Here is a 22,753-nt window from a genome sequence, read left to right on the forward strand (position 1 = left end):
CCTATTTGCGGTTTCGTTTTGTGAAAATCAAATCTGTAGTTTTAGTAAACCAGGATAATCCTGATTTTAAGTAGGTCAATGCTGGTTTTAAAATAGGTCAATGCTAGTTCTATCCTTTGCTTGCTGATGCTGATCCAAGTAATGCTGTTTTTTTAAATGCTGATGCTGATGCTAGCTCTATCCTGATCCTACTTATGCTGATCCTTATGCTGGTTTTTGTAACAAAATTAGTTCCCTGCACTGTACGTTTCGGGCAAACGGGGCTGCCGTGGCTGCCGGGAACATAGTGTAAACGTAGCATAAGATATGACAATTAATCTGCAAGAAAAAACTGCACGATATAAGTGCCGGTGTAACGACGAAAAGTGACCCTCGTAGAATATTGACCGGGGATCATTTTTCTACGTAGAAATTTGACCCCCTGATCAATATTCTACATAGAAAAATGACCCCCTTTTTCGTAGAAATTATGGCCTTGGGGTCGTTTTTCTCCATGTGCATTGTAGAAAAATGACCACGTAGAATAATGACCCCTTGTTTTTTTTATTAAAGAACATTCGTTTTGGTAGGAATATTCTCGTTAGGCGAATGTCTACTGGTAATATCAAGCAGTCTTATGATAAGTATTATTCATTTCTAAAAGCTTTTAAACTTAAATAAAGAAATCAAAGTTGTAAATCTTCGATTTTTCTTAAACAAATACAAATTAGATATGAATGTAAGAAATAACATATTTTTTTAGAGTTTTGTTGGGATATAGCATGAAGTTGTTACTTGCTCAAATCTACTATAACGTACTTCGGGCGTAAAAGGACTTGATCAAATAACAACCTTATATATATCTCAATAAAGCTCAAAAATATAAATATTTTATCTTAAATAAAATGTATTGTTATATTGTTGCATATTCACAGACAAGAGAAATGTTTTCACATTTAAAACATTTCGGTAGAAATAATTTAATGAACACCAACATTGCCTACGTATTGTTTTATGACCCTCGCACTTATCACAAATTCCTTCTTTTAAACTGTATGGTAAAAATTGATATGATTTTTATTTTATTGTTATGTAGACATTAGAACAGAAAGAAATACCTATTTTGAAGTATCCCAGAATGTTAATGTGTAAGACTTCTCCGAAATTTATTTCGGTAGTATAATTTATGAACAAAAGCCCATTTAAGAACTATCAAAATATTTTTGAATTCAATATAATGCTTTGTCGAACTTGTTAAAAAAACAAATTTAATTTCTAGATTAACATTTTTTTTTTTGAAAACCGCATTAAAAATGTAAAAACGAATTAAATTCCTTTGAACTGATTTAATGTAACAAACTGAATTCATTCAGTTATATTTTTTTAATTCGTTACAACGAATGAAATTTGATATAACTAACTTGTTAAATTTCTTATAAGGAATTCATGAATACTACCTACAGGCGCTAAATTTCGAAATTGAGTTACCGGTTTTAATTCAGTATAACTGATATTAGAATGCAAACCATTGTTACAACAAATGAAATCTTTATCCTAACAAATCCAACATTGTCGAACTCAAAAACATTTTCTGATTTTTTGTAAATAGGCTTTTGCATTTCGGTCATGTAATAGTACAAAATGAATCAATTTAAAGAAAGTCCCGGGCGGTTTGATACTTTATTCAGTACAATCTTTAATTTCTTTTTTCATTGAGTGGTTGCTTTTATTACATTTATCTAAAACATCAAGATATGTTCTTAATTATCCTGCAATACTTGTAACACATAGATTCAGGGAAATCTGACTATGCAGAGTAATTCAATAATGTAAAAATATATTTATGAATGCCTGTATGTATCAGGAAGCTTTAAATGATTTAATTGAAAGACTTTTTAATGATATAAATTCTTGATCTCCTTGCAGGGCTGTAAAAAGGCTGTGTGAAGTGAAATGAACTGCCATAGATTTTCATAGTATATATTTCTACTGTGTGCTTCATTTCTGACTTAAATCAATGGAAAAGTTCATGTTTTTGTTAAATGCAATTTGATGTCAAGACGCAACATCATTACATGTACCTGCATATATACAAATGTTAGAATATGTGAACCAGAACATCTAATATGATTTTAACAAACGAGAAAATGGAGTATTGTACATGTAGTCATTACCAATTTTTACTTCCATATATCACAATGATTAGAGTATACATTTACGGAATATTTTTCAATATTAAAATGAAAATATACTTCAAATGTTATTGATTTATTCTGATTTCTTAACATTATCTTAAAAGAGTCACCTCCTGTAAATTTACAGCAGAAGTCTTGAATATAAAATAAAGTCACCTGTTATGAAAATGACTGTTGTGATCGTCAATTCATTATACATGTGTAAGCGTTTTCGCTTTAACTGTGTAAAACTATAGACCCCAGTGTAATCAATTATAAAGAAATTCAACTAGAATTGAGAAAATTCGGGAAAATGCCCTATTTCTGCAACTTCTTGTGGCCTCCATGTATGGTTTGAATCAAAATTAGTGCTAGTTTTAAAACCTACACCAGTTTAAGTTCTTATCTACAAACTAGCACAATTCTACAATATGAAACTATGATTTAATTTTTTATCGAATAAGGGGCCAGGCTCAGGTAACCATATCTTGTCCTTCACATTGTAATAAGTTTCACATTAGCCTCACATATTTTTACTAAGAGAATTACCTTTATAACATTTATGGAATGCCAACTCTATGTCTTTGTAAAAAAAGATATATTCGACAAGTCTAGATAAAATATAGGTCGTTTTGAATCTAAAATCGAATATTTTGACCATTATCTCAAATTTACATCAATGTCCCCAAATTGTATGCCCCTGGATGAAAAAATCTCTGGGGTATATTGGATTTTTTTTCTTGTCTGCCTGACTGTTTGTTTGTCTGTCTGTTGGTTTGAGTGTCTTTTGTCAACATTAACCCAGACAATAACTATGGAGTGGGTGGAACTATCATGGCTTTCATATTTGACTGGTGAATTTCTTTTGACAATACTTTTCTATGGTTACAACCAAATTTGACTTCTTAACCTTGACCTTGGAATTTCGTTCATAAAAAAATACCACACTTTAACCTTGGCCATAACCTTTAAACAGTTGAAGCTAGAGCTTTCATCCTTCATATGTGTACAAGTATTTATTGTGAAAAGATTTTTCAGTTGGTATAATTTTTTTTTGACCTTTTGACCTTGACCTTAGAGTTTGACCTACATTTTAAAAACTTTAACCTTGCTCATAAGTTTTGAACAGTAAGAAATAAGAATTTCATAGTTCACAGATGTATTCCTTGTAGTAAAACATTCCTTTGGGTACCAACACTTTTTAGCTTGACTTTTGGAATTCGACATGCATTTAAGAAAATTCAATCCTCGTCGTAAACTGTTACTGTATACAAGGCCTAGGGGCATCAGTGTTTCACAAATGAAACACATCATGTTCTTCCACTATTTTGAACAACATGATACTTCTATCATTCGTTCTCAAATTAGACATTATCACTGAAAGATAAGTATTAAATTATATATTTTTTTTCTTTAATCGATGTACCAAAGTATATATTTTATTACGTGAAAATATATTTGCAGTGAGGCAAACAAAGGCTCTATAAAAACAAGATAACAAACTCATATTGTATTGATTCGACGAAAATGAATTTTTGTATAAACAGGAAGTTTCAATTCAATAATTCTGTTTGGTTCTATTTAGATATAATACAGAATGAGAGATTGGATTGTCGTTTTATGTTTTTCTGCTCACTTTTTCCATGTACAGTTTTGCAATGAAGAAAGAGCAAATGAAAATGGAATGGGATGTTTAGAAGTGTAAGTATTGTTTTATATATTTTTTTTATTTTTCATATTGATTAAAATATCAACAATCTAATATATATTGAACAAAACTCAATAGGATATTTTGACCCATGGTCCAAAAATCACCAGTATCATTGCCTTTTGAAAAAACATGACTTGTCAAGACTTCATTTCTCTCAAAGCCAGTTTATATTATTTATCGTAAACGGAAGAATTTGACATAGTTTTTTTTTCAATTGAAGTGATTGAGATCGCAAAAATTATTTCGAGTTTGAGGTTTACTTTCCTAGTAAACATCACGAGAAAGCTAAAATTACTTCTTGACTAAGAACTAGATACTTATATTTAACAACAAAATGCTACCAATTCTACATACGCCATTTAACCTTAAATTATTTGTTATGTCTACATAGGAAGGAGGGAAACAGTGAGTGTTGTGCTGATTTTATTTGGAACAGCAGCAGAAATGCATGCGAAAGTAAGACTAATAATGAAATAAAATATAATATAAAGCACTTACATGAATGCATCTTTCAAATACAATATATATTTTTAAAGGACATCTGTTTTAATTTTGAGAAAGAATTACGATATTGTGTTTCGAATATTTTTACTTATCTTTACATTTACAGAATTTGTTTTATTAAAACAAATTCGCTTAAAGAATAAAATATGAAGATGTAAACTTAAAATTGTACAAAATATTAATATTTATAAGTTTTCTTTTTTAATTTGAAATGAAGAATGAAGTAAGATATCACTTTTTATTTCATTCAAAATCCATGAATCATCAAATTTAATACAATAAGTATAAAAATCTGTATTAAAAAAATTTGTTCACAAACCTGTCAGTGCATTCTGATGATAGTTGTATTTCTTTATATTAATATTGCAACTGAGCAAAAAGTTTGCATTTTGTAGAATGTAAGCCAGGTTACATGGGCATTAACTGCTCCGATCATTGTGAGACAGGTCTTTACGGGGAGGATTGCGATAAACGATGTCCCTCTAACTGTACGAATTGTCACCATGTTACAGGGGAATGTTACACAACCTCAACGGGTATTTATTCTATTCGTTACTCAATTATTTTATCAACTTAAAATACTTTTCAAAAGCTAACGTTATATAAGACAGTCAACAAAAATAGTTGCATAAATAGTAACTTTAAATCTTAATCTCTTAACAAATCGTGCATTTCGCTTGAATATGTACCAATGATGAAATCATATTATTGTAACGTGCGCCGAATACACAAATCTATTTATAGCTCGTTTTCACCTGTGACACACTTACAAAAACACACCAACCAAAATGAATTAAAACTTTAACAAATTATAATGAAAAAACAAGCAATAGAATCAAATAAACACACAGTTACAGTTACACACAAATTGACATCATAAACAAATTCAGACAACGTTTACTCAGCTGTCCTCCGGTCCAGAACGAATTACACCACTCCGAGAACATCAGACACTATGGACGGCGATCACTAAATATGTACTTTCACGGTATTATAAACATCCTGGGCCGAATTACAAAGTACGACAGATCATCAGTCCATTGCCCAGTCTCTCCAATCCCGTATCCTCGCGCTCGTGCAGATGTTCTTCAGCTTCCGGAAATCCATGTGACGTCACACAATAAAAATAACTACTACAGCTGACGCAATATCTATAAATAATTTTAGAGTATCGTAACATTATAAATAATGGCCTTGTTTCAATGTTCCTCTCAGTTGTGCTCTGCGTATCGTCAATGTATCTTAAACCAATGAAAAGATGGTTGTTCTGGTTGATTAAGTAAGAGGCTTAAATAGTGAGGATAAAGATTAAGCATTTATGTTTTATCTCAAAACCTTCCTGAAAACAAAATAACTTGTTATTTCCTTGCATCGGAGATGGTGTGATGTTTTTACAAGCGTATGTGTGTTTTTGTCCTTATGGGAAATAAAAGACTTAGTGATGTAATTTGCATAGGAATCGATGTTAAATGCTGTCTTGATTTATAGATGTGCTCCTTGCCAGGGAATGCTCGGCTTTCCGCGGCCGGTGCCCATGATTGTCTCCTTTTCTTGATTTTCAACCAAAAACTCCGGGGAAAAATAGAAGCCCGGTTTCGATCTGTAGGAAAAGGACAATTCCAAGTTCAGCTTGCACTTTCAGTAGGGCGTGGCATTCTCGACGTTACACATATTAGCTTCTGAAATTTACGCAGCTTTCCTTCACTGTTGAAATATACATGTACATAGTTTAGAAATTCAGCCAAATGTCAAATAGTGTAGCAAATAGCCAATTAAAAGTTCTCGCAATTTACAGAGGCGGGGCTTTAGTCGTCTCGTCGTTGTCAACAACAATTGAAAGGTTTTGGTCTAGTTAATAAAGGTTTGCGTTTTGAAAATTTTAATGTATGTCATCTTCTACCAAAATAAAGTAGACGAACTGAAATTAATTTTACAAAATGAACGATCTATGGATGTGTTGGGGCTTTGTGAATCTTTTTTAAATGATCAAATAAGTGATGCAGTTTTGAATATAGATGGTTATGTACTTGAAAGAAAAGATCGACAAAATAAGGCAGGTGCTGGAATAGTTATTTATGTCTCAAATAATCTATCCTATAAGCGTCGACAGGATTAAGAAATTAGTAACATAGAGACAATATTGTTAGAAATCAATTTTAAAAAACACAAAACCTATCCTCTATTGTTCTGCCTATCGCCCACCATCTGCACCCACCTGCTGGGTGGAGGACCTAGCTAGGGAGATAAACCGTTCCTCCTGCTGTGATGACCAATAAATCATACTTACAGGTGACTTCAATGTTGATTTGCTAAACCCCCCCCCCCCCCTCTATTCTGGGCATCTGCACTAGAAGAATTTGGACTAACTCAATTAATCACCACACCTACTAGAATTACCAACACCTCATCTACCCTTAATGATCATTTCTACACTACCCAACCTGACCTCATCTATGAAATCCAAGTACCACCCATAGCTCTGTCTGACCATCACCCTGTTTGTGCAACACGCAGATCTAACAGCATGCAGCATAAGGGAAAACACACTGAAATTCAATACCGCGACTTTAAGAATTTTAATGAAGAAAAATTTCTTTCCGATTTAAAAATTGTCAATTTTGATGCTCTTACGAATTTGCACAATCCTAATGATATCTTAGCGAACTTTTACAATATGTTTAATACTCTTCTAAATAGACACGCTAAGGTAAAGACTAAACGTGTGAAAACTGAGTCTTGTCCAAAATGGTTAACACAAGAAATTAACGATGCTAGACAATTATGAGATTACTATCATCAACACAAAGACTTTGAAAATTTTCGACATTGGAGGAATAAAGTTACGATTTTGATTAATAATGCTAAATGTATTTGTTATAAATCAGCAATTGAGGAGAGCTCCAATTTTAAAGAACTGTGGAACTATCTCAACCATTTAGCCTCAAAGCCAAAATGTTTTTTTAGGTATAGTAAAATGTTGTTTGAAATTAGAAGGCCCCGGGGAAGAATAGTACCTTGTACTAATCGGGTTACCTTCTCTAAATAAAGCATTATTATTATTATCATTATTATCACTATTATTATTATTATTATTATTATTATTATTAAAGGTTCTGTTATTAATTACTAAACAAATGATAATCTGTTCGCCATTTCACAGACGCTAATTACGTTGCGCCGAGAATGTTATGCCTTACTGAAAGTCCAAGCTTACCTGGGAACTGTTCTATCTGGCTTTTAATTCATTTTAATTAGCATCTTTTATTTGGATTCATTTGTGTGATATTGACGTAAATTGAACCAGTAAAGAACATCCATATTGCTTAGATATCAATCTGAATTCAGGGAAATTTTGACATATTCAATAAGATCATGCTGAAAGATTTGTATTAAGAAAGACTTGTAGTGTAGACATATTTTCTGAAGCACAATGTACAACAATGATTAAGGTCAATTATTTTGTCCAAAATTTAATGGTTTTCTAAATGAAAATAATATGAGTTTGAATTAGATTGGTACATGTTTGCTAAAAGAGAAATCATTTTAAACATGCAATTGTCCTTTAAAGCTCAAGCGAAGCAGCTGTTATAAAATATATAGTTAAAATACAAATTGCACTATACAGAGGGAGAATGGTGCAATTAATATTACATTTAATTGATTAAATATCATTGAAAATACTAAATGTACCTCTTTTTTTCCTCTCTAACCCCCGTACATCAGTTTTTCAAATTATACTTTTGGCGACAAATTGTGCAGATGTTCAAAGCACCCATTGTTTTGACCTCTTTATGTGTCGAATATAAGGCGCCACTCTGTCGCTCATTCAATAGTGAGGAAAAACTACTTTTGGCATACATCGTTTACGACAACAGTTTTTAACAATATAGGACGAAATATACATTGATGCTTGGTACATATTGTCCCTGGCATCAGTATTTACAGGGTGACTGTAACCTTGAGGCAATATGATAGATGTGCATAAATAATTTGCATTCAATAATTTTATCATTAGATTAATTTTGTGCTATAATAAAAATTAATTTGAAACTAGAGCCGAGCTCGTTGCAAAGCAACGAGTAGGTCTTCCGTCGGAGCTACGGACAGAGAGAAATGACCTTGAGTCAAGGTCATGCCACGTTCTTATGATAAAGCAATCTTTTAAGGGTAGATATCATCTTATTATGTTTTCCTATTAAAAAAAGTGATAGTAAAGGAATGTTTGCGACCTTGACCTTTTCAAAATGACCTTGGGTCACACCATGACACAAGATGGTGATGAGCATACCCCATTTGTGTGCTACTGTATTGACAAATTCACACATGTTTTGTTCAAACAATGCATCCAGTCAAAATATCTTATCCTAAATGACCTTGATTCAAGGCCATAACACACTCTCCATGATTTAAGCCATACCTTTTTTTTCGATAGGCCTTGTCACAGCTAATATACATGTGTAAAAAGTTATTGTCAATTTTAAGCAATGTTTAAATTTTGGAAAAGCCAGATAAACTTCAAGGTCAAAGTTCATGATATACTAGTATTTGATATGATTTTATCACAGGTTACGTACATGACATTGTGATGTTTGTGTAATATGAAAGCCCTATCTCTCCTCATTAAGAAGTTATGATCAAGCCTCAAGGTCAAGTTGTCAAAAGTCAGTGTATTTAGAAAAGAGTTGTCATAGGTAATTCATAGGGATAAAATAAAAGCCCTACCTCTTCACAGTCAAAAGGTATGAGTATTGTTAATGTTTTTGAAAAGCAGGTCAAACTTCAAGGTCAAAGGGTAAAAAATTAGTGAATTTTAAGAGGTGTTGTCACAGTTAACACATTTTTATAAAATGGAAGCTTTCAAAAGTTATGGTCAATTTAAAGTAATGTTATTTTTTTTAAGTAGGTCAAGCTCCAAGATCAAGGTCACAGGGTCAAAAATCACAGTATATTTGAAAATCAGATGTCACAAATAATGCTCATATGAAATATCAAAGTCCTATTTCAACTCATTCAATAGTTATTATCAAGTTTAAAGTTCTCGTGACGGATGGACAGACTGGCTGACGAATAAAGTTTAATGTTCCCTAAAAAATAAACACATGTAATTTGAACATGATAGATTGAGAAGTACGAATAATTAAAAAAAATTACACAATAGAATATATTAGAATATAAATCAGGTTTCCTACATGAGATTTCCTTAAAGACTTATTAATACAAATTATTCAAGAACATGCAATACATGTTCTTGGAGGTTCAAGACGCGGAGACCGGTCATTTCGATGAGATGTCTCGTTGGTGGTGCCATAAAAGGATTTAATTCGCCTGATTTCACCTCTGATTTTTTTTTTTAAAAGTCTGTCTTTGCGCTGCTAGTGATTTATATTGTTTAAACAAAATTTAATTTTATGAAAAGAATTATTTTTAATGCTTATTTTTGACATATGCTTAAGTTATTAACCTATCAATCTGAGTTTGAATAGTAAAAAGGAATTTGTCACTAAGTATTTATCTAAGGAATTAGTGTCAGTCCTCTACATCAAAGAGCGTCTGACTTGTATGTATGATATAAATTGCGTAAATGTGTTAATTGAAATTTGAGTGAATCCCGTATGTTGTGTGAGAGAGTTTTTAGATCCGCCGTGGACTATCCCGGACGTGAACATTAGATGTACAGGACATTCCGTCATCAAGAAAATATAGTTTCACACTGGACTATTCCGAGTTACCAAAACATTTGTGTGTGTGTCGGTGTGTGAGCTTTACAACCTGTCTTTGTTTTCTGTGACTTGATTTGATTTATTTTTCAAAAAACAAACTTTAACTTTTTATTGCTTGACTTTCGTTTAATAAATTTTCATCACAAGTTCACTTGTGTTAATTTAACCAAATATATTCTATTAAAATAATGATTCCATCTTCTTTGTTAACTTTAAATTGCTTGAAATATAGTGTAAAAATCCAGAATGAAAAAAATGAATGTTAGAAATGAAATTATTAAGTGTCGGAAAAGCATTGCAAAATTCCGGAAATTAAATGCAGTAAAAACTGTCCCCCCCCCCTTACCCAAAGAAACTAATACATGTATACACTTCGATGCTCGAATGAACACTTTAATCGGCACAAATTTTAGAAATTAAAACGTTTATATATAGGAAAGTTTGGTGGCGCATACTAATCTTTTTTTTCATTTTTTTTGACGACCTGTGAATAAAAAAAAAAGTCGCGTATGATTGTTGGTTAACATTATAATAGGTTATGGATTAATCATGGATTTCAACACCAGTCCTGACCTGTACGTACCTGAACAAACTAACCAACTGACATTCTCGACTCTGAAGGAAAACGTATCATTTGAGGGAAAGGGGTTACGTATCGCGATGAGAGGAAATTTAATTATCTCTTTTAGTCCAATAAACACGAAAGAATGGCTTGGAATATTTGTATGCAACTACATGACTTTCTCAGAAACAATTTTGAATTTGTTAAAAAAAATTTCTAATTATTCATTTTTTTCTCTCGTATTCTGAAAGCTCGGAATGTATATATTTTGGGGGCTCTTCCGTGTAAAACAGCATATATTTAGTTACAATCATGTACCCGTAAAATCGTGTCATAGTGATATTCTTTTTATTCGAAGAAATAAAAGGAATACATTCGGTACAATGCAAATATAAGTTATGTATCAATTCATGCAAATCTCAAAGTTGCTTCATTTACGATTTTCATGAGAATTGGAAACGTCACTTCCACTTACAATTTACTGTGCAATGTTTATAGGTATTTGCTAATTTAAACAACATCGCAAATTTTTCTGATATAAAGCAATTAGAATAACTTGATATAGGCCCGTATACATATAACGATTGCAATTACTTCAAAGTGGAGGGGGAGACGGGGCCTAAAAAATCGTCGTACTACGTGTGTACCTTTCCAATAATAGAATCATCCGCACAAATCAAAAACAAGTTGCATTATTGATATCCCCATTTTTTTTTTTTAAATAATGAGACTATAATGGACTTCACAAGGGTAGAATTGAACATTAATTTATCATGTTTATGGTACATGTGCAATTAAAATCACTATCAAAATTGGCAGAGTTATCGATAGGTCATCCTGTGTCACCCTTCAGTGTAAGCGATGAACTCGTCCATAGATACCTCAGCAGATGAGAAAAGCGCGTGTAAACGCAGTCCCTTTTATTCATTCGTCAAAGAATAGAATCCGACATTCAACACTTTTAAATCATGTTCAAGAAAACCTTAAAATTTGTGTATAGAAATATTCTTATGATTAGCGCAAATGACATGTTTTCTTGATCTTAAATCTAGGACTCTAGTAAAAATCAAAGAGCGGTAATGTTGACCTCACGAATGTATACAGTTCAATGCGCGATCGATAAACGGGTTTCATAACCATGTGATAACTGTACACACAAAACACGCACACTGTACACAGGAAACTTTCAGGGTCCGAGGAAAATTCACGATGCATGAATTGAATGACAGTGAATTATCTTAAGCTTGATTTTTTTAAAAAATAAATAATGCTACATTGAATATTAATACTTAAAAATATTTTTCCTCTCTCCCGTCTAGTTCTTTACACTAAGCACAGAAAGAAAGTTGTCTCTGAGTAATCTGTACGACATCCAGCTAGAGAATACGTTAAAAATCTTATTTCAACAAAGTTTAACATTCAATTTAGCTAGGTATATTATTCTTATCCAGTTAATTTCAGTTATACGTGTTATACGCGTACGCATATAGAATTCTTCTTCACTTGCCGTATAAAATCACTTACCTGTACACGGACTATAAAGTTTTCTGCTCATCTTATAAAACATGACTAGAACAAAATAACGTTAACGTTTTCATGAGATCAATAACATGCTAAAGAACCCATTTCAAATCGATAACCATATCGAAATATTTACCGTTTTTAAGTTATAAAGCAAAAACTTTCGAGCGTCCTTGGCCCCTAATTTGAGGCGCCAGCCCCTTTTTAATGATGTCAAATGAAAGATCTTAAAATTATGCACAATATTTGTGAAACATATCTTAACAAATTATTTTTAGTTTAAAAGATACATAAGGAAATAGATGTAAATTTTTGCGCTTTTAGGCATTCTTATTTTTGACCCCTATCTAGCACCGTTTTGAGCGCAGAAATCGAAAAAGAAAAACCGATGTGCACAACTTCAATTCTTCTAGTATTTAAATGCAGTAGACATTGTGCTCCAGCTTTTGTCGTTTCTGAGCCTTTGTCTGGAAACAAACAGCACCAAATTTTCATTTAAAGGGAAATAACTCAAAAGTGGAAGGGAATTTTTGAAATATATGAAAACATTTAAATTGAGTTTTGTAACGTCCAAAAACTCTGAAAATTTGAGCGAAATCCGTTAAGAAATGAGCGAGTTACGAGGTCTCAAAGTTGGCGTCTAGGAAAATAAAAAAAAAGAATAATAGGAACTAGAGCCGAGCTCGTTGCAAAGCAACGAGTAGGTCTTCCGTCGGAGCTACGGACAGAGAGAAATGACCTTGAGTCAAGGTCATGCCACGTTCTAATGTTAAAGCAATCTTTTAAGGGTAGATATCATCTAATTATGTTTTGCTATTAAAAAAAGGATAGTAAAGGAATGTTTACGACCTTGACCTTTTCAAAATGACCTTTGGTCACACCATGACACACGCTGGTGATGAGCATATCCCATTTGTGTGCTACCGTATTGACAAATTCACACTTTTTTTTTTCAAACAATGCATCCAGCCAAAATATCTTATCCTAAATGACCTTGATTCAAGGCCATAACACACTGCATGATTTAAGCCATACCTTTTTTTTTATAGATAGGCCTTGTCACAGCTAATATACACGTGAAAAAAGTTATGGTCAATTTTAAGCAATGTTTAAATTTTGGAAAAGCCGGATAAACTTCAAGGTCAAAGTTCATGATATACTAGTATTTGAAATGATCACAGGTTACGCACATGTGATGTTTGTGTAATATGAAAGCCCTATCTCTCCTCATTAAAAAGTTATGATCAAGCCTCAAGGTCAAGTTGTCAAAAGTCAGTGTATTTAGAAAAGAGTTGTCTTAGGTAATAAACAGGGATAAAATAAAAGCTATATCTCTTCTTATTCAAAAGGAATGAGTATTGTTTATGGTTTTGAAAAGTAGGTCAAACTTCAAGGTCAAAGGGTAAAAAATCAGTGAATTTTGAAAGGTGTTGTCACAGTTAATACATTTTTATAAAATGGAAGCTTTCAAAAGTTATGGTCAATTTAAAGTAATGTTATTTTTTTTAAGTAGGTCAAGCTCCAAGATCAAGGTCACAGGGTCAAAAATCACAGTATATTTGAAAATCAGATGTCACAAATAATGCACACGTGAAACATCAACGTCCTGTTTCAACTCATTCAATAGTTATTATCAAGTTTAAAGTTCTCGTGACAGATGGACAGACTGGCTGACGAATAAGGTTTAATGTTCCCTAAAAAAATAAATACATGTAATTTGAATATGATAAATTGAGAAGTACGAATAATAAAAAAAAATTTAGAAAATATTAGAATATAAATCAGGTTTCCTACATGAGATTTCCTTAAAGACTTATTAATACATATTATTCAAGTACATGCAATACATGTTCGTTGGAGGTTCAAGACGCGGAGACCGGTCATTTCGATGAGAACATATACACAACTGTCTCGTTACGGGGTAGGTGGTGTCATAAAAGGATTAAATTCGCCTGATTCCACCTCTGATTTTTTTTAAGTCTGTCTTTGCGCTGCTAGTGATTTATATTGTTTAAACAGAATTTAATTTTATGAAAAGAATTATTTTTAATGCTTATTTTTGACATATGCTTAAATTATTTACCTATCAATTTGAGCTTAAATAGTAAAAAGGAGTTTGTCACTCAGTATTTATCTAAGGAATTAGTGTCAATCCTCTACATCAAAGAGCATCTGACTTGTATGTATGATATAAATTGTGTAAATGTGTTATTTGAAATTTGAGTGAATCCCGTTTGTTGTGTGAGAGAGTCAGTTTTTAGATCCGCCGTGGACGATCCCGGACGTGAACATTAGATGTACTGGACATTCCGTCATCAAGAAAATATAGTTTTACTCTGGACTATTCCGAGTAACCAAAACGTTTGTGTGTGTGTCGGTGTGTGAGCTTTACTATCTGTCTTTGTTTTCTCATCTTTGCTAGCCAAGGGTTTCTGATACGCTTCTCTCCTTATAAATCCTTGGCATACGGTGAAGTCAAAAGACGGGATTGTTTTCCGTCACGTGATCTCGAATCTATCAGGTACGCACAGATTGTGTCATCGCCAGAAATAAAGACACGTGTTAAAAAAAATTTTCAAGAATAATTTAGAAGCAATAATTGAGTTATGTTTATTTATTATGTATAGAACAAATCTGAAGCTTCAATATAGATTCTTAATCACATATTTAGAAGATATTGGATGACACCATGGCTATTCATAGAATTGAATGTTATCTTACGGATCGTTGTTTACTTGCGTTTTTCATTCCGAGATTAAAGAGTGAAGATGTATCCCGAACGCAAATATCGTCATTTACAAAAAACAATTGCTGATTGGTCGACCTGGTTGTACTGAAATCCAATCAGAACTCTGGAAAAAAATCCCTATTTCCATGAACACCGTAGGCCAAGGGTTTATGAGGAGAGTAGCGTATCAGAAACCCTTGGCTAGCGAAGATGTTGTTTTCTGTGACTTGATTTGATTTATTTTTCAAAATACAAACTTTAACTTTTTATTGCTTGACTTTCGTTTAATACATTTTCATCACAAGTTCAGCTGTGTTACTTTAACCAAATATATTCTATTAAAATAATGATTTCATCTTCTTTGTTAACCTTAAATTCCTTGAAATATAGTGTAAAATCCAGAATGAAAATAATGAATGTTACAGTGTAGAAATTATTAAGTGTCGGAAATTCAATGCAAAATTCCGGAAATCAAATACAGCAAAAACTGGTACCTCCCATTACCCAAAGAAACTAATACATGTAGTACATGTACACACTTCGATGCTCGATTGAACACTCTAATCGGCACAAGTTTTAGAAATTAAAACGTTTATGTATAGGAAAGTTTAGTGACGCATACTAATCTTTTTTTCATTTATTTGACTACCTGCGAATAAAAAAAATGTCACGTATGCCTATTGGTTAACATTATAATAGGTTATGGATTAATCATGGATTTCAACACCAGTCCTGACCTGTACGTACTAGCTGAACAAACTAACCAATTGACATTCTCGACTCTGAAAGAAAACATTGTATCATTTGAGGGAAGGGGGGTTACGTATTGCGATGAGAGGAAATTTGATCATCTCTTTTAGTCCAATAAACACGAAAGAATGGCTTGGAATATTTGTATGCAACTACATTGCATTTGTTAAAAAAATTTCTAATTATTCATTTTTTTTCTCTCGTATTCTGAAAGCTCGGAATGTATATATTTTGGGGGCTCCTCCGTGTAAAACAGCATGTACTTAGTTACAATCATGTACCCGTAAAATCGTGTCAAAGTGATATTCTTTTTATTCGAGGAAATAAAAGAAATACATTCGGTACAATACAATTATAAGTTATGTATCAATTCAAGCAAAACTCAAAGTTGCTTCATTTAATTTTCGATTTTCATGAGTATTGGAAACGTCACTTCCACTTACAATTTACTGTGCGCATTTGCCATGTTTATTTGTATTTGCTAATTTAAACAACATCGCAAATTTTTCTGATATAAAGCAATTAGAATAATTTGATATAGGCCTGTATACATGTAACGATTGCAATTACTTCAAAGTGGAGGGGGAGACGGGGCCTAAAAAATCCTCGTACTACATGTGTACCTTTCCAATAATAGAATCATCCGTACAAATCAAAAACAAGTTGCAGTATTGATATCCCCATTTTTTTAAATAACGAGACTATAATTAATGGACTTCACAAGGGTAGAATTTAAGTTTAATTTATGTTCATGTGCAATTAAAATCACTATCAAATTTGGCAGAGTCATCGATAGGTCTTCCTGCTTCACCCTTCAGTATAACCGATGAACTCGTCCATACACTGTAGATACCTCAGCAGATGAGAAAAGCGCGGGTAACGCAGCACATTTCATTCATTTGTCAAATAATAGAATCCGACATTCAACACTTTTAAATCATGTTCAAGAAAACCTTTATATTTGTGTATAGAAATATTCTTACGATTAGCGCAAATGACATATTTTCTTGATCTTAAATCTAGGACTCAAGTAAAAATCAAAGAGCGGTAATGTTGACCTCACTAATGTATACAGGTCAATACGCGATCGATAAACGGGTTTCATAACCATGTGATAACTGTACACACAAAACACGCACACTGTATACACAAAACTTTCAGGCTCCGAGGAAAATTCACGATGCATGAATTGAATGACAGTGAATTATCTTAAGCTCGAATTTTATTTTTTTTAAATAAATAATGCTACATTGAATATAAATACTTAAAAAGTATTTTTCCTCTCTCCCGTCTTGTTCTTTAAACTAAACACAGGGAGAAAGTTGTCTCTGAATAATCTGTATGACATCCAGCTAGAGAATTCGTTAAAAATCTTATTTCAACAAAATTTAACATTCAATTTAGCTAGGTTTATTAGTCTTATCCAATTAATTTCAGTTATACGTGTTATACGCGTACGCATATAGAATTCTTCTTCATTTGCCGTATAAAATTACTTACCTGTACATGGACTATAAAGTTTTCTGCTCATCTAATAACACATGACTTGAACAAAATAACGTTTTCATGAGATCAATAAGATGTTAAAGAACCCATTTCAAATCGATAACCATTATATCAAAATATTTACCGTTTTTAAGTTATAAAGCAAAAACTTTCGAGCGCCCTTGACCCCTAATTTGAGGGGCCAGCCCCTTTTTCATGATGTCAAATGATGGAGCTTAAAATTATGCACAATATTTGTACAACATGTCTTAACAAATTATTTTTAGTTTAGAAGATACATAAGGAAATAGATGTAATTTTTTGCGCTTTTAGGCATTCTTATTTTTGACCCCTATCTAGCACCGTTTTGAGCGCAGAAATCGAAAAAAAAACCGATGTGCACAACTTCAATTCTTCTAGTATTTAAATGCAGTATACATTCTGCTCCAGCTTTTGTCGTTTCTGAGCCTTTGTCTGGAAACAAACAGCACTAAATTTTCATTTAAAGGGAAATAACTCAAAAGCGGAAGGGAATTTTTGAAATGTAAGAAAACATTTAAATTGAGTTTTGTAACGTCCAAAAACTCTGAAAATTTGAGCGAAATCTGTTAAGAAATGAGCGAGTTACGAGGTCTCAAAGTTGGCGTCTAGGAAAAAAAAAAGAATAATAGGAATAATCTTAACCATCAGAATCAGTAAAAGGTCTTCCGCCTGAGCGGAAGACCTTAATAATCTTAACCATCAGAATCAGTAGAAGGTCTTCCGCCTGAGCGGAAGACCTTAATAAAAATGATTCCTTAGAGGGTTGGAACTGTTTTTCATTAGTCATAAAAATGGGATGATCGTTCGCGTACTAATTTTGGTTATCATCAAATGTGCAACTCAATCAAACAGTAACAAGTATATTATTATCTTATGCAATGTACTTTAGCGAAGCAACAGTATAACACTAGTGAAACTGCATTTTTTTTTTACATCAATAACAATATTAATTCACTTAAAACTAGATTCGAAGGAAAATGTCCATAAAGAATATTGCAATAAAAGTGTCATATTTGATTTGATCAGAACAAAAACATGCAGTTTTTGTTCCCCGCTTTCGTTAAAGCAAGGTAAATTAAATCCCATTCGTCTGTCCGTCTGTCTTTCTGTACCATTGTCACTAAACTTTAACCTTGGTCATAACTTTTAAATTCTAAGAGATAGGACTTTCAAAATTCAGATGTACATTACCTATGACAAGATGTTTCCGAACATTATAGGATTTTTAATCCGTGTTACTTACCTGCATGCTTGACCTAAGTTTCAATAAAATTACCTTTGGTGATTACTTGTGAATGACATAATTATGATAGTGCGTTTATATTTGACACGGTATGCCATTAGAATGGGATCGCACACTTTAAGACACCGAAAGCGCGGGGGCACAATTCTTTAAATTTGCTTGTTTGAATAGTGAAACATGTATTTTAGATATAGGTTATGCACTACAAATAATTGAATATCTTTGGCAGATGTTGTTACATGTAGCACAGATACACTGAAGATATCATCATTTCCAGAATTGGAACCGAAGAAGGGCTCAAAAAACAACAGTATATTAAGAGCAGTAATCATTATTTTTGGAACTGTGCTAATTTTAACTCTATTCTGTTTTTTACTTGTCCATTTTCATAGATTATTTAAACTGAAAAGTGTTTCTGAGGTAAGACAGAATGTTGAGCAGATTTCTGAGACACAAGAAACACCTGTGTATGAGCAAATTAACGAATTAAACATGTTGAGAAATGTGAGGAATGTAGAAAGATGTATAGAGAATTCTGAATTGACAAATGGTTTTGTGTGAATTCTAGTTTATTTATAAAACTTACCTGTACATTATGACAATTAGAGAAAAGTAAAGGTTTATTAAAGACGAAAAAGGTTCAGAGTAACAGAACTTTCCAATCAAGTTACTTCAGGTTTTTTTTTATTTATTTATTTTTTTTACAGGAAACGTAGCTCAAATGCTTTGCATGTCATTATCTTTTTATTTGAAAATTATTTGAATATCCTGTAAAAAAAATATACACTTGTATAAATATTTTTTCATGCGAATGTTTCATGTGAAAAACTTTGTACGATATTCACTTATTTTTTTATATCTTTCATGTGAGGGTTTCTTTGTAAAAGAGTCGTGTTATGCTCTTTATGAAGAGTATGTCAAAAATCTCGTTTGTCGTTTTTTTTTTTTCAGGCTAACAATTCACGCTAAATTCATGTGAAATTTATGTAAGCCACTTTTGCCTATATACAGATCATAATAACAATATACATGTATTACAGATATAACCTAGTTTTTCTACAGATATACATGTAACAAATTTTAGAGTGCAAATTAAATCGACAATTTTCTTTTAAACTCAGGGGACATAAAGGGAAAGATTAAATAAACTTCCTTCCAAAACAATTATAGAAAGTGATGCAAAGGGAAGCATATCTAAAACAACTTTTGAAAAATATTCAATAATCTGTATGACATTGCTTTTTGACCTTTGGGATCACCAACGGGAACAAAAAAAAAAATACTTCAATCGAAGTGTATTTAATAAAATTTTAGACGTACATGTACGATCCTTCACTTCAATCTGAGAGCTGAATTAATCACATGCACTAGGCTCAAATTATCAAACTAAGTTATCTTTTTGTACTTCCGTGTGGTTAAATTGTATTTAAACTCTTTTAAGCATTTTTGGCCAAAATGATAGAATAAAATTTGAAATTCAAAAAATGCTATGTATCCATTTGTACCTAATTCGTCGATGTTTAGATGCTGGGAGCATGACTTTTACAAATTTGAGAAGGTAAATGTACATGTACAAAGAAAAGATTCAATTATTAAACAGGCCATCGTATCTTTACATAATTATGTAGCTTTTTGTTTTCTCTCTCTCTCTCCTTTTCTTTTGTTTATTTGTTGTTTTTTTTTTTATGGCTGATTTTTTTTTTATTTGGGGAAGCGATGTATGTTTAATCTATGGCATAAATTCCTAGAGAACTTTTTGGTATCCAGCCCTAGGCCTTGTGTGGCATGAGCTTAAAGTAACTAAAGAAAAAAAAATATGACAGTGATCACGATTTGCATAAGCAAAAAAGTATAAAGTCGTAAAGTCTGGAATACGCTCACACATTCCTACAGCATAAAAACGTTACAAAATATAATGATGACTGATAAAATAAAAATCAACTGAGAAATTTGATTTTTTTTTCTCGAAGCAAAATCTTGTGAATTGCTCTGAAGTAGACTTTTATCCATGACCACGCCGCATTCTTTAAACAATGTAGCTTTACCGACATTCAAATATAATTGAATGTCTGAACAGTGGGTGAGGGCACCGAATTTTTGCAAGCTCTCCGTCTAGTCTCTTCAAGACCCTTTAAAAAAGAACTACAAAACGTTGATCATATGCACGTATTTCTAACCGAATCTTAATAAAAAAAAAATTTCAATCACAACTTTTCCACTAATAATAATAAATCCCATAATATGAAATGCCTTTCCGCAGCTTGTTTTTGTTGCTTTACCCACTAGAGAAAACATGAGAAATGAGTTGAGTGAAAACATGTCATTTATTAACTAGATAAATGACGCAAGTGAACAAAAGCACATAAATATACAATATTACATACAATCTTGTAAATTATAGCTGGGATAAGGACAAATAATGAATAGTTTCAACTTAGATATAATATATTGCGACTTATTGCTTATCCTAGCTATTGTTATATAATGATGACCAAGTTTGTGTAACAAGAAGGTGGCGTAAACCAAGAGGCCACACAGCATGCTTAATGCTTGCATAAGGCATGCCGCGCCCCGATCTTAACAAGAGTTCGATCCCGATGTTAAAACAATAAATCGAGAACAACTGTAAATTTTATCTTTGTCAAACAATGTAAAAAAATTGTATATAAAATATTTTATGAAACATAAAATTTTATTTCTAGATTAAGTAAATATACCCTTTTCTATTATGACCTGCCTACTTTGACTGATAGTACTTTCATAGCAAAATTTTATCTAAGATTGTCCTATACCTTTGTCAATTTGAAAAAAAAATCGGGCTCTTTGGATACATGTACCCATAATGGCTGAGACTTAACATCTATTCTGGATTTATAAGGAAGAATTCTTTAATTAGTAAAATAGATCTGATGGTACACCTCTGTAGTACACATCTCTTTTCCAAAGTCCCCCCCCCCCTCATCCTCCACATGAAAACCCTAAATACAATCCTGTATCAAGCTGTATTTGGATTTATTTAACGAACCTTGATGCACGGGCAAATTATTCTACGGACAAGTCTTGTAAGTGGCAAAATCTCTAGCATTATAGTGAGTATCATTCATGAGGACCATTTTATAGTCAACTCAATCTGTTCTATCGTTCATACGTGGATTTCTAGTTTCTGCTGCTAATAGTTTTATAAATTCCTAGTATTTATAATAGTTAACCAAAAACATACTTGGTTCGTTTAAACTATGTGAATTGATATATTTCTATCTCCTATAGTATAAGTCATTTAATTTCAGAAATTTCAGATGCAAAACTGCTTATAAAAAATTTCCATGTAATTAATATTTTGTTTCACTAAAAATATTTTCACAGGCGATAATTGTAAGATAATCTTGTTGATGGATGCATATTATTTTACAAGCACAGAAAACAATTTGATATTGTAATTTAAAAGGCAACGGTTTAGTATGTTTTCTAATAAGAATTAGATAGGTATGAGAGTAAATATTATTTTTATATATACCTCATATTTCTCATATCATTTTGAGATAAAGACAATTGATCTTTCTATTTACTATATCAAATTTTCTTCACTTTATGATTTGACAAATTAATTCATTTCTGAAAAAGTAAACAACACTTCATCCTTAATCCTATTGTTGTTGATAAAATCAAATGTTTGGATTTTTTTAAAAAATGTAAAATTTGGAAAAGAGGGATACCTTACATTATACCCTACATGACTAATTTCTAAACGTAAGAAAAAGCATATCTTATTGCATAGAAAGGCAAAAGGACGTCATTGACCCCCAACTATAATATTTTAAGAAATCAAATCTCCTATATTTTTCAAAAAATAGGGGAGGGGTAATCGATCCATACTTCAGTTCCCCGTGCATCAGATACAGAAAACCATATACTAACTTAATTTAAAATTTATATTCTTGTAAAACGAAGATATAGAACTTGGTCTGCGTGAGTCTCAAGATTTTCACATAACGTAATTAAGACTACCTGGGTAATGCGTTTAGACCAAAGTGAAATACATGTATGCAGTTTCATGGAAAACAGTGTATTACACTTGGAATACCGATATGTCCTGCCTTTTATTTTACTAAAATCAAAAATATTTATTATTAAGATTTATAGCAATGAAATACCGTTCACTGTTATTTACATGGATCAATTGAATTTGGTTGATTTTTTCACAGATGTTCTAGATATATTTTTTTTTTATTTTTGAAACTAACAAAAGTCATTCTCAGAGTGTAAAATAATAATTTAAAAAAAAAACCTACTTTCTTTTATTAAAAAAAAAATAAGAAAATCTTCCCTATAGGGTT

At 32.0% G+C, this 22,753-nt stretch overlaps 1 long non-coding RNA gene across 1 annotated transcript; it reads left to right on the forward strand.

The window, feature by feature from the left end:
* Positions 1-4,265: 4,265 nt before the first annotated feature.
* On the forward strand, positions 4,266-18,925 carry LOC134263093 (uncharacterized). Its single transcript, XR_009991181.1, has 3 exons — positions 4,266-4,320; positions 4,764-4,904; positions 18,649-18,925. It is a non-coding gene; the product is annotated as an uncharacterized LOC134263093 (long non-coding RNA).
* The last annotated feature ends 3,828 nt before the right edge of the window (positions 18,926-22,753 follow it).

The sequence above is a fragment of the Saccostrea cucullata genome, unplaced genomic scaffold (assembly GCF_032062105.1).
Source record: "Saccostrea cucullata isolate Sc308-1 unplaced genomic scaffold, CSIRO_AGI_Scuc_v1 ctg1810, whole genome shotgun sequence".
Classification (NCBI taxonomy): Eukaryota; Metazoa; Mollusca; class Bivalvia; order Ostreida; family Ostreidae; genus Saccostrea; species Saccostrea cuccullata.